The sequence below is a fragment of the Chrysemys picta genome, chromosome 3 (assembly GCF_011386835.1).
Source record: "Chrysemys picta bellii isolate R12L10 chromosome 3, ASM1138683v2, whole genome shotgun sequence".
Classification (NCBI taxonomy): domain Eukaryota; kingdom Metazoa; phylum Chordata; order Testudines; family Emydidae; genus Chrysemys; species Chrysemys picta.
In genome coordinates this window covers 3,892,241-3,900,857 of record NC_088793.1, presented here as the reverse complement: position 1 = coordinate 3,900,857, position 8,617 = coordinate 3,892,241, and the positions used below count along the sequence as shown (strand labels likewise).

At 52.9% G+C, this 8,617-nt stretch overlaps 1 long non-coding RNA gene across 1 annotated transcript in view; it reads right to left on the bottom strand.

The window, feature by feature from the left end:
- The window catches only part of LOC135982128 (uncharacterized), a 75,451-nt gene extending 73,073 nt beyond the window's left edge, over positions 1–2,378 (bottom strand). The window contains exon 1 of the long non-coding RNA XR_010599315.1: positions 2,214–2,378. This is a non-coding gene — a long non-coding RNA (uncharacterized LOC135982128). The remainder of the gene's footprint in view (positions 1–2,213) is intronic.
- Between the last annotated feature and the right edge of the window lie 6,239 nt (positions 2,379–8,617).

Genomic DNA, 8,617 nt, shown 5'->3' with positions numbered 1-8,617 from the left:
GCTGCAGCCGTGCACGGGCTGATCCCATGTCAACATAGTTACCAAGGCTGGAGGGGGCTCTGACATTCTATGCGGCCCGGCCACCTTGATTGGAACCCCTCTGCTCCCATTGAAACGCACGTTCCTCAGCTGCTAATGAAGAAATGCGCTGTAGGGGCCGCGGGCTAGCCCTTCTGAAGGCCTGATTGAAGTGAACGCTTGAAACGATTCCTCCCAGACCCCAGTGCATGTCTGTCCATCTCTCAGCATTGCCACACAAATCTCCACATTGTACCTCTTTACTCATATGCATCCGAAGAAGTGGGCTGTAGTCCACGAAAGCTTATGCTCTAATAAATTTGTTAGTCTCTAAGGTGCCAAAAGTCCTCCTGTTCTTCTTTTTACTCAAGAGAGGCTAAGAACTGGGATAGCCGGGGGGCTGCAGGTCAGGAGTGAGGGGCATGGACAGGGCTGTGTGGGGAGCCCATGGCTTGGACAACAGGGGGGCTGCAGGTCAGGATTGAGGGACACCAGCATCCTGGCTGGAAACAGCCGGAGGGCCAGGCAGGCTGCGGGGCAGGGAGCCCACCAGGACTGTGGAAGCAGGCGCTGGAGGTTAAAACAAGCCCACCGACGACTCCCAGTTAGTTTTGCTGTGAGCGCTGCTGTTTGCTAGACAGAGGCAGCAGCCGCCCTGCATAATGCCAGATGAGCTCATCTGGGCTGAACAATGAGGCGCCCGTGCGACTGGAAGGGCAGGTGCGATTTGCCTGCACAGCCCTCCCCAGGTGGGGAAACCTCCACCCTCCCCAGGGCTGGTTCAGCTTTTAAAAGCTCGATGCATTTCTTGGCCCTCCAGCTGCTGCCCAGTTCTCCTCTCTCTCACCTGCCCCTCCCCCATCTGAAATAAATATTTAAAGACATCACAAGGAAAGAAAGTTTCCTGCCTCCATCAATAAAGCAGACTCCCCCCCCCCCCCCAGCTTTCCAACACTGACAGCACCCACCCACCCCACCCTGCCCTGGCTGATTCCTCACGTCTCGCTGCTTTGGGGCCTGCTGTTCCCATCTAGTAATTCAGGGGAAGCCACCTGGGAACCCCCGGGCCAGGCCCCTGCAATCCCGTCCCGCCCCAGCTGGCTCTCAGGTGGGGCTGCCCTCAAAAGCGACATCCTCGGGGCATGTTCTGGAACTGGGAGTGACGCTAACTGACCCCACTCGGGGCTAATGGAGTTTCCCCCCCAAAGGTGGGTGGGTTGTGTGGACAGGGAGGCAGTGATTTGCAGCCAGATGGGAAGTGGGATCAGAGACCCGCCTGTGCTCTGGGAACAGCCCGCGAGCCTTGAACGCAGAGGGCCTGATCCCGATCCCACGTACACTGACTTTACCCCCATGTAAACTCACTTCAGTGGGGCTACTCCTCGTTTACACCAGCTGGAGATCAGAATCAGGCCCAATGCACCTATTGTGGGATTGAGAAGGAAAGAAAGACAGACAGAGAGAGAGAGAAACCCCCATGCAATCCAGTTATGGCTAGACAGATTAGTAGGAAAGAAAATGTCAAACGTACAGAATCCAGCCCCAGAGTAAACACTGGCCCCCACTTTTGAAAGGAAAGAACCAACCAGTGCATTTAGATTTGGACTCACTGCACTTTCTCCCTGCCCGGGTGGATGCACCCACCAGCTGGGCACAGGCAGCCCTGCTCCAAGCACAGATGAGCTCTGGGATGATGAGGAAGAGGAAGGAGCTGGCGCCCAGCTGTTGGGGTGGAGCTGGGCGTCTCTCTTGGAGTGGTCCAGTGGCTCCCACTCCTGGATGCTGCTACAGGCACCGGAGCCTGCACCTTGCCAAGCAGCAAAGCAAAGTGGGCCCTCCCAAGGGGTGAGGGCGAGCCAGCACGTGGGAGTCAGACAGGACAGACAGACAAAGAGGGAGCCTGCAGCTGGACACACCCAGTGACGTGGAGCCACTCTGCATGGGGGGATCGCGGTGCTTTCAGCCCCAGCCCGGGCTTTTAGGAGACACGGAATAGAAAGACGGCAAACGGTGCCAATGGGTTTTGTAAAACCCCCTCCCCATGGGATTGTCCTGCTAACCCAATGCCAGGCACAACCCACCTGGGATCCCAGGGTTCAAACCCACCAAAGCAACAGACCCCCACGCTGGCCTCCCTCCCTGAGCTCCTCACTGCTTCGCTCCCAGGGGATAATTTGCCTTCCTTTGCTACTTACCCCCAACGCCCAGCGCCTGGGCTGTCGCTCCCAGTGCTACTCACTTAATGCTGTTAAAGGCTTCTACCAGGAAGCCCAACATGCCAGGATCTTGCCATGACATCACCCCCAAACCAGCTGATCTGCCGAGCCAATGGCCTTTCCTGATTGGGCAGCCTCTTGTCAGGGAAGCAGGGATTGGCTGAGTAACTCCTGGCAGGCCAGGTACCCAAAGGAGGATGTCACACAAAGAAGCTAGTTTCAACTCGGGCTCTAGGGTGAAAGAGGCTGGGGGAAAGCAAAGCTGGCTGGAGAGATCCGGGGCAGCTTTGGAGAATCTGGCCCTGCCCCCTATTAATGGACATTAGAGCGGTGCCCAAACGCACCAGCCAGGATCATGCGCCCTGGGACGGGGTGTCCACACCACACAGGACTGGAAGGGGTTGTACTTAAAGTACTGCACAGGATCTTTTCAGGGGGAATAAGGCAAAACGCCACATTTATTAGTAATACATGTATTCATTAACACTGTATCATATGCATATAATATATTACACTTACACACACACACACACACACACAAACACACTCCGTCTTGTTGTTACCAATTAGTTGCTCCCCTTAACTTCACTGGCCAGGTGAGTTAGATGGGGGAGGGGGTGGAGCCGGGCTTCTGCCGATCCGGATCGATGCTCCCATGTTGACAAGACGAGACCCGGGGTCCTCTGCAAGACACCTTACTTTTATAGCAGCTTTCCTCTTATGCAAATTTATACCAGATTCAAACTCTGTGTCTGTGTCCATTGGTCCTTTGTGCTGCTTTCTTTTGAGTGTTGTCCCAATGCTGCAAAGAGGGTGTTTCCAAAAGAAGGTGCTTGCTTCTAACCCCTGAGGCCCTCAGTATGTCTGCTTGTCTTTAATGAGCCCACTTGACACGTTTTATTGTCCTTGGGTCTGGCTCCCAGCCCCTCTCCAACAGTTGAGGCTGTCTGGAGGTGCTGCCTTTCATGCCTTGCTCATCCACACCTCATTCATTCAACAGGGCAATTGATTAAGAGTGGGGGGGGGGGGGAAGAGCTCTTGTTCTACTGCTAGCAAAAAGAAATTTTTCTTCTATCTTATTCTATCCTTAGGGGCTATAATATTATACCAAGGGCAATGCAAAGTTTCTAAACGAGGCTTTGATACAAAGTCCCATGAAAACAGAGGTCACACGTGGGTAGACCCACCACAAGGTTATATGAAGAGGCACAATGTAAAGTCATATGAAAATTATTAGAGATTTATCTACAAAGGGGTTAAGGTGCCCAGGCAGGCCTATTAACGCCATAGGCTACACCTGGAGGAAGAGCCAGGGAGCAGGGAATTGATGGCAAGCAGGTTCAGCTGGGCAGGAATAGGTGGAGCCCCTAAAGCCAGAAAGCTGGCAACAGACAGGGCTGCTGCTGGGAAAGGGCAGCCCCTCCCTGGGCAGAGGGGGCCGTGTTTGGAGGCTGCAGAGATGCATAGGCTGCAGTCCCTCCCTGGGAGGAGGAAGGAGTATTTGGAGCTTGTACTCCCAGAGGAAGGGGGTGGAGGAGAACCAGGAGTGGTAGGAAACAGTCCAGTAGGGTTACCATATTTCAGCAAGCAAAAAAGAGGACGGGAGGAGCCCTGCCCTAGCCCTGCCCCTGTCCTGCCCTGGCCCCGCCCCTGCCCCACCCACTTCCCACCCCCCTCAGAACCCCCAACCCTCCCCCCTACTCCTTGTACCCTGACTGCCCCCTCCTGGGACCCCTGCCCCTAACTGCCCCCCCCAAGACTCCACCCCCTACCTAAGCCTCCCTGCCTCTTATCCCCTAACTGCCCCCTCCTAAGACCCCCCCCCCAAATGCCCCCCAGGACCCTACCCCCTACCTGTACCCTGATTGCCAAAAACCTTCTCTACACACCTCCCAGAAAGCCCCCCCCCGAACTCCCGACCCTCCCCCCCGTCTCTTGACTGCCCCCTCCAGAACCTCCCTGCCCCTTCTCCGACCCCCTGGCTCCGTTGTCGTTGGCCTTCGGTTCACCTAAGGGCTCTCTGGGAGCTTGCTCAGGAACTGTCTGAGCCGTTCTCCGGCACACTGGGCAGCAGTACGGGAGGAGCTCCAGACTGCCGGAGGCGAATGCAGGGAGGGAGTGAGTGAGCTCTGCTGCAGGGGGGGGAGGGGGAAGTGGAGAAGGGACTCTCTCTCGCTGTCGGACCCACATGTAAGTGGCACCATCTGGCTGCCCTGTTAGCTGCGTGTGCTCTGCATGGGGGGGGGGGGAGTCCGGACGAATGGTAACCCTACAGTCCAGGGAAGGAGCCGTGAGGACTAAGAGAAGAAAGCCAAGAACTGCTGGGCTGAGGATCCCTGGACTGAACCCGGAGTAGAGGGCAGGCCCCGGTTCCCCTACCAGCCACCGAGGGTGAGGCATAGACCAGTGGGGCAGTGAACAGGAAGACTGCCACGGTCACTGCAGGAGTGACAGAGAATTGAAGGACTGTACTCCAGCAGGGGGGGGAATCCTGAGTGACCTGACCAGGGGGCTGAGTCACAAAGAGGAGGATTAAACAAAGAGACAGAGGGTGAAAAATCAGCCACGTCTCACTCAGTCCGTGACACACCCAACAGCGGGGTCAGATTCTCAGTGGTTTAATTCCCTTGCCTTCAGGGGAGTGAGGCCTCCAGGGAACGCGACCCATACAAGATGGAAAAGACTAATCCAAACTATCCATATAAATGATGGGGTCTGAATTAGCTGTTACCACTCAAGAAAGAGATCTTGGAGTCATTGTGGATAGTTCTCTGAAAACATCCACTCAATGTGCAGCGGCAGTCAAAAAAAGCTAACAATGTTGGGAATCATTAGGAAAAGGGTAGATAACGACAGAAAATATCATATTGCCTCTATATTAATCCATGGTATACCCAGATCTTGAATACTGCATGCAGATGTGGTCGCCCCACCTCAAAAAAGATCTATTGGAATTGGAAAAGGTTCAGAAAAGGGCAAAAAAACAAAAAAATGATTCAGGGTATGGAACAGCTTCCATCTGAGGAGACATTAATAGGACTGGGACTTTTCAGCTTGGAAAAGAGACAACTACGGGGGATATGAGAGAGATCTATAAAATCAGGATTGATGTGGAAAAAGTAAATAAGGAAGTGTTATTTACTCCTTCTCATAACACAAGAACTAGTGGTTATGAAATGAAATTAATAGGCAGCGGGTTGAAAACAAACAAAAGGAAGTATTTTTTCACACAATGCACAGTCAACCTGTGAAACTCTTTGCCAGAGGATGTTGTGAAGTCCAAGACTAGAACAGGGTTCAAACAAGAACTAGATATATTCATGGAGGATAGGTCCATCAATCGCTATTAGCCAGAATGGACAGGGATGGTGTCCCTAGCCTCTGTTTGCCAGAAGCTGGGAATGAGCGACAGGGAGAGGATCACTTGATGATTACTTGTTCTGTTCATTTCCTCTGGGACACTTGGCATTGGCCACTGTCACAAGACAGGATACTGGGCTAGATGGACCTTTGATCTGACCCAGTCTGGCCGTTCTTATGTCCAGGCTAGTTTTAAAAGTCTGAAATAACGAGACTTCCCCACTATCCTATAGCCCCCACCGCATCTCCCCAGGCATTTTTCCTGCTGCTCAGGGTAAATCGTCCTTTTCTTAATTTCACCCCAGTCCTCCTAGTTATACCCTCCACGCTCCATCCTAAATCATTATTGTTATTTGTATTCCTGCAGCACTAGGAGCCTGCCCCACTGCGCTAGATGCTGTACAAACACAGAACAAAAAGACGGTTATTCCCCACAGCGTTTATCATCTCAGTATAAGGCAAGAGACCACAGACAGATGGAGACGGGCAGCTGGGGAGTACAGGGAAATGATCAGACAATACTGGTCGGCGTGGCAGGCCGTGGTATCAGTGCACCAGCAGCTTGGCGGTTCTCACTTGTTTTCTGCAGGCATCGTGGCACGGGAGAGTTCTGAGGGTGGATAATGAGTTCGTTTTGCAGGCCTTTATGGGGAGCTCCTCCCAAGAGGGAGGGGCCTCACGTATTTAGAACCCCTTAGGTTCCTTCACCGTCCCGCCAACGCAGAGAGACACGGTGCAGATTTTAAAGGGTTCAGCCTCCACCACCAGGGCCAGGTATTCAAAGGTGCTCAGCACCCGACATGCCGACTGCCTGTGAAACCCTGGCCCTGGGTCATTTGCTTAGCTAAGGCCTGCCTGGTTCGCGCTCAGTCTCTGCGTCTGTGAGACATTCTTCCTCCCAGTTCACAAAGCTGGACAGGAAACTTCATGATCCTTTTTGACCAATCCCAGCACTGAAACGAGCAAGGATAGACAGCGCATAAAGATTTTACTAGGCCAAGCCAGTGCAGACTAAATGAGGCCAGAGCTCCCAAACTGCCCTGGCCTTGCTGAGCTAACACCTATTCCCCATGGCCCAGCCACATAGCTCCAAATCCTGGCATTTATTGTAAATAACCCTCAGAAATGTCACTAATAACCACATGAGGGGACCCTGCCGGTCATGCTGTTAAGCACTCCAGAGTCAGATGCTGCTGGTTTTCTTACAGTTCTAGGTAACGTTTGGGGTGGCTGCCTATTATTAATCTTACAGTAGCACCTAGAGGCCGTGACAGAGATTGGGCCCCACCATGCAAGGAGCTGTACAAACACATAGCAAGAGACAATCCCAGGTCTGAAGAGTTTACAGTCTAAATGGGACATAAAGGAAGGATCATTATCCCCATTTTACAGTTGGGGAATGGAAGCACAGAAAGACAATATGTGCTGCTCAAGGTCACGCAGCGGGTTTGGAGCAGATTTGTGAACGGACCCTAGATCTCCTGAGTCCCTACCCAGGGCACTAACCACAGGCATGTCCTTCTCCTAGACCAATGGTGGGCAACCTGTGGCCCATCAGGGTAACCCGCTGGCAGGCAGCGAGACAGTGTTGGCATTGACCATCCGCAGGCACAGCCACCCACAACTTCCAGTGGCTGCAGTTCTGCATTCCCGGCCAATGGGGGCTGCGGGAAGCCGCGCAGGCCACGGGGATGTGCTGGCCGCCACTTCCCACAGCTCCCATTGGCCAGGAATGGTGAACCACGGCCACTGGGCGCTGCGGGCGGCCGTGCCTGTGGACGGTCAATGTAAAATTGTCTCGCGACCCACCACTGGATTACCCTGACGAGCTGTGTGTGGCCCGTGGGCTGCAGGTTGCCCACCACAGTCCTAGGCTGATACCGGACACCTCTGTGTTCTTGGGGAACCAGGGTGCAGTATCCAGCCTGACTCATGAAAGACACCCCCCGCCTCCCCCCCCATCCTCTGCATAAACCAAAACCCATCAGAGGACAAAACTTGCAGAGAGCAGTGAAGGGCGCTGGGAGACACACCTAGACCCCTCCTGACAAGGGTGACAAGATGAAGACATCTCCATTGCATACAGAATGGAGAGCAGAGACAACTCCCCTCGCCTCATCTGCATGGAAGATTGGACAGGAAGACATCTCAGTTTACATACAGAATGGAGAACAGAGAACCACACTGAATTCTGGGAGCAGAAAAAGCAGGGAAGCACTGCATCCTGGGAATCTCTGCTCCAGATGCTAATGGAGATATCCCATCTGCTAGAACTGGAAGGGACCTTGAAAGGTCATTGAGTCCAGCCCCCTGCCTTCACTAGCAGGACCAAGTACTGATTTTGCCCCAGATCCCCAAGTGGCCCCCTCAAGGATTGAACTCACAACCCTGGGTTTAGCAGGCCAATGCTCAAACCACCGAGCTATCCCTCCCCACAAAGAAATCTGTGTCTGCACACACCCAGCTCAGCAATTATCAGACCAATTCTAGTAATGAATCCTTAATTGATATCCAAATACTGAAGAGCCTAGTTGCATTGTGAGCTCCCTGGAAGAAAACACCACCCATAGCCAAGTGGGATCAGCTCCTATTCTCTAGCCTAAAGAAAACCCTTGAGTCATCAGCTTACCTATAAAGAAATCTAGTGTTCTCCCTTCAACCATTGTCATTTCTCTACAAAAATCCCTACTCACCCTCTAGTCAGGGTTCTGATGCTTAGATCCAAACTATGCATCAGTTCCACTGGAACTCCATCTTCTCCTGACTGATCGTGCTGGGGGCTCTGCCTGTCTCCAGCATTCGGGACCCTCAGCTACCACCATCATCTGGGAACCCTGACCAGTTCAAGCCTCATGGAGTGGGTGAGATCCCCCCTCTTTCTCTCTCTCGGTTTTCCTTTCTACCTCAGGTATTAACCTTTAATCATGTATGTTATGTTGGTTTAGTTCTCCTTGTGTAGTTATCATTATTATTCAATAAATAACTTTTATGGCTAAAAGTTGGTTGCTTCCCTCTCTTTTGCT